The 4,699-nt window shown below is 35.9% G+C and overlaps 1 long non-coding RNA gene across 1 annotated transcript; it reads left to right on the top strand.

Moving 5' to 3' along the window:
• Window positions 1-795: 795 nt before the first annotated feature.
• LOC111946834 (uncharacterized) lies at window positions 796-2,672 on the top strand. The gene is made up of 4 exons (XR_013653237.1): window positions 796-1,006; window positions 1,443-1,490; window positions 1,643-1,717; window positions 1,892-2,672. It is a non-coding gene; the product is annotated as an uncharacterized LOC111946834 (long non-coding RNA).
• The last annotated feature ends 2,027 nt before the right edge of the window (window positions 2,673-4,699 follow it).

The raw sequence follows: 4,699 nt of genomic DNA, 5'->3' as shown, positions 1-4,699 counted from the left end.
AAGGGGTTATGGAGCGCCGAATGTAAAAATTAACCTCATGAAAATTTTGTGTCACTTTTACCACATTTAGACATTTCTTTCCATTTATGCTGCATTTATATCACATTTTGTCTATATTTATCACCAATAAAAAAACAATCTGTGACATGAGGATATGTACTTTTAGAGGTTAAAATTAAATCTAAATATTAATAATAAATATTAATGTATATGTAAATAATAAATGTAAATGTTAAATCGAAACACATACCTAAATCCCAAACGTAAATATAAATGCTAAGTGTATATGTTATATCTAAATGTAAACCTAAATGTTAAATGTAAATGTTAAATATAAATATAAATATAAATGTAAATGTTAAAAATAAATGTTAAATGTGATTATTAAATGTAAACCTAAATATTAAATGCAAATGAAAATCTAAATGTTAAATGCTAAATTTAAATGTATATCTAAATGTTAAATCTAAATGGTAAATCTAAATCTAAGTCTTAATCTAAATATTAAATGTAAATGTTAACTCTAAATGTAAATGTTAAATACAAATTTTGTATCTAAATATAAATGTTAAATGTAAATGTTAAATGTAAATGTTAAATGTAAATGTTAAATATAAATGTAAATGTTAAATGTAAATGTAAATCTAAATGTTCCGCCTAAATGTTAAATATAAATGTAAATGTTAAATATAAATGTAAATGTTAAATGTAAATGTAAATCTAAATGTTCCGCCTAAATGTTAAATATAAATGTAAATGTTAAATGTAAATGTAAATCTAAATGTTCCGCCTAAATGTTAAATATAAATGTTGACTGTAAATGTTTGGGAAATATGCTAATGAGGCCACGCCCCTCACCGAATAGAGCGGTCCTTGTTCAGACGAAAGTTGAACCTTAATCATGGCAAACTCTTTGAGACCTGAGGATATTGAAAGGGCCGTTGTTTCAGGAGTGCGAGCTGCATTGCAAGGTGTCCTGGCACCTACACCTGCTGCTGCAAATCTGGTAAGTGGAAAAGTTAAATAAAATAAGATAAAATAGTTCTATAATACTATTATGTGGAAACGGATTTTTAGCTAGCTAAACAGCTAGTCTTTCCAAGCTAGTCTTAATTTTTTTTTAGCTAACAAATGGCTAACGTTATCAAGGCATCTTTTGACATTACAGTGTAATAATATAATGCTATTTTGTAATTTCCTTGACACATAATGATGAAAGATATCTCTGAGTAGGCCTGCTATGCATGTCTGTGGTATTTTTATGCCACTTTACATCACTGCAACTCTAAATGAAAAAAAGAACATTGGCGGGGGGGGGGGGGGGGTCTTTTTATTTATTGCTTGTCTTCTTTCTCATTACAGATCTTTCTTATTTGCTAAAATCTGCTACAATCACTTATTTTCAATGTAAACTTTCTCTGTTACATGCTCCTACTCTACAGGTTAACACATCATCACCATCCACAAGTTCTGCCGCTTCACACAGACCGGTAAGAACATCATCAGTTGTTTTCTTCCATTGAGTACAGTGATTACATTTTTTACAACTGTTGTTTTTTATTTTTATAGTTTAGTGTTTAACTGATTTTTAAAATGTAACAAAACATCCATATGATTGTTCTTCTACCACCGCCCACCTCAGGTCAACACTCTGCCGCCACCCATAGCATCCACAAGTTCAGCCACATCTGCAGGGGCTGGCACATCCCAGAGATTGGTAAGAACTGAATGACTTATTTACTTTTAATGAGTAGAATTACCATCAACTTTGTTGTGAAAGTGTACCTTTTAAGATGTTTTTTTATTTGTTCGCTGAATAGATTATATTTTGTTATATGTAGAAGTAATTCAATTTGTCTGTTTTTGTCCCTTTTTTCACCTATGGTGTTAGGTTGGAACAACCCTAATTTCCAAAGAGGACATTGAAAGATTAATATTCTTGGGGACAACACTCTCAGAAACGGCATCAATCTTGGAAATATCAAGACCAACGTTGTACAAGCTTATGAGAGAGTATGGCATAAAACACCAAAAATTCAGTGACATTTCCGATCAGGAACTGGATGAAGTAATTCGTGCAATAAAATCAAATCACCCTCATGTTGGAGAGGTTATGCTCAATGGACATTTGCGTGCCAGGAACATCATAGTTCAAAGACATCGTCTCAGAGACTCAGTGCAAAGGGTTGATTTTGCTGGAGCACAGTCTAGGAGAACATCAGCAGTGCAAAGAAGAACATACTCTGTCCCCTTTCCAAACTATATATGGCACATTGACGGCAACCATAAGCTCATAAGATGGAAATTAGTCATTCATACCGCAATTGATGGGTACAGCAGATTTTTGACTTTTCTGCATTGTTCTAACAACAATCGTGCTTCAACTGTCCTGGATCTATTTAGGAAAGGTGTGAACAAGTTTGGATGGCCTATGCACATAAGAACTGATCATGGAGGGGAAAATGTTTTGATTTGGGAGGACATGAGAGTGCACAAAGGAGTAAGTTCTGTGTTGACAGGGAGCTCTGTTCATAATCAACGTGTTGAGCGATTTAATCGTGATTTGAACTGTAACTGCCGAAACGTGTATGCGCCCATTTTCTATGAGCTAGAATCCCTGAACATGCTGGATGTAGACAACCGGACTGATTTATTTTGCCTCCATTATGTATACATTCCCAGAACCAACTGCACTCTTGAGGAATTTCAGGCAGCATTCAACAGTCATTCCATCTCCTCTGAGGGAAACAAAACCCCTGTTCATCTTTTCACCCAAAACACTTGTTTTCCAATGCCGAATTCTGCAACTTCTGCTTCGGTAACTGAGAGAAGCCCAGAATCATGACAAAGCTCAGATTACCTCTTCACACCACTTACTGATCAAGACTTGCAAGAACTGTCTGCAAACGTGAACCCACTAGAAAATGATGGAAACCAAGGAAAAACACTGTATCAGAAAGTGCAAGAATTAAGAATAAATAATAAACTAGCTACTGGGTAGCACTGTTGAATGTTTTTGACATCTATTCAAGTTCACTGATATTGTGATTAAAAAAATATCACCAAATATTTCGTCTTTTATTACCTTGCAGAGTTTTCAAAAATTCCTTATACAGACGTATCATTTTTTAACAACACACAGTGGTTGACAAAATTGTTGGTATCCTTAGTTAAAGAACGAAGGTCCACAATGCTCGCTGAAATTACTTGAAACGTTCAAAAGTAACAATAAATTAAAATTTATTGAAAATTAAATAATCCAAATCAGCCATTACTTTTGAGTTGTTGATTAACAGAATTATTTAAAAAAAAGAAAACTAATGAATTAGGGCTGGACAAAAATGATGGCACCCACAACCTTTTGAGGCAATCACTGCAATGAAACGGTTTCTGTATTTGTCAATGAGCCTTCTGCACCTGTCCACAGGTATTTTGTTCCACTCCTCATGAGCAAACTACTCCAGTTGTCTCAGGTTTGACGGGTGTCTTCTCCAAATGGCAGGTTTCAGCTCCTTCCACAGATGTTCAATGGGATTCAGATCTGAGCTCATAGAATCCACTTCAGAACAGTCCAACGCTTTTCTCTGAGCCATTCTTGGGGGTTTTTTGGCTGTGTGTTTTGGATCGATGTCCTGTTGGAAGACCCATGACCTGAGACTGAGACCAAGCTTTCTGACACCAGGCAGCACATTTCTACCCAGAATGCCTTGATAATCTGGAGATTTCATTTGACCTTCACAACTTCCAGACCCCCTGTGGCAGATGCAGCAAAGCAGCCCCAAAACAGAACTGAGCCTCCTCCATGTTTCACAGTAGGGACAGTGTTCTTTTGGTTGGATGCTTCATTTTTTAGTCTACCAACATAGAGTTGATGTGCCTTACTAGAAAGCTCCAGTTTGGTCTCATCTGTCCAAAGGACATTTTCCCAGAAGCTTTGTGGCTTGTCAACATGCATTTTTGCAAATTCCAGTCTTGCTTTTTCATGATTTCCTTTCAACAGTGGTGGTGTCCTCCTTGGTCGTCTCCCATGAAGTCCACTCTGGCTCAAACAACGACGAATGGTGTGATCTGACACTGATGTACCTTGATCTAGGAGTTCACATTAAAGGTGAACTCTAGGAGTTCACTTTTAATGTCTTTGGAGGTTGTTCTGGGCTCTTTGGATACAGTCCAACTATCTGTCTCCTCAATTTGTCATCAGTTTTCCTCTTTCGGCCACGTCCAGGGAGGTTGGCTACTGTCTTACGGGTCTTCAACTTCTGAATAATATGTGCCACTGTCGTCACAGGAACTTCAAGCTGCTTAGAGATGGTTTTATAGCCTTTACCTTTACGATGTTTGTCTATAATTTTGTTTCTAATGTCCTGGGACAATTCTCTCCTTGGCTTTCTGTTGTCCATGTTCAGTGTGGTTCACACTTTTTCACCAAACATTAGTTTGTTTTTTTAAATAAATCTGTTTATCAACAACTCAAAAGTAATGGGTGATTTTGATTATTTAAATTTCAATCCAATATAATTTATTCCTACTTTTGAACTTTTCAAGTCATTCCAGTGAGCATTGTGGAATTTCTTTCTTTAACTGAGGGGTACCAACTATTTTGTCCACCACTGCAGTTCATTGTAAGAGCAAGTCAGGGCACTAGAGGAAATACTGAAAAGAAGGACTTGGTCTACTCTAAAAGCAATGACACAACATC

The sequence above is a fragment of the Oryzias latipes genome, chromosome 22, assembly GCF_053564925.1.
Source record: "Oryzias latipes strain Hd-rR chromosome 22, Olatipes_Hd-rR_3.1".
NCBI classification, from domain to species: domain Eukaryota; kingdom Metazoa; phylum Chordata; class Actinopteri; order Beloniformes; family Adrianichthyidae; genus Oryzias; species Oryzias latipes.
Note: the sequence above shows the minus strand (reverse complement) of the source record. Positions and strands in the feature narration are given on the sequence as shown.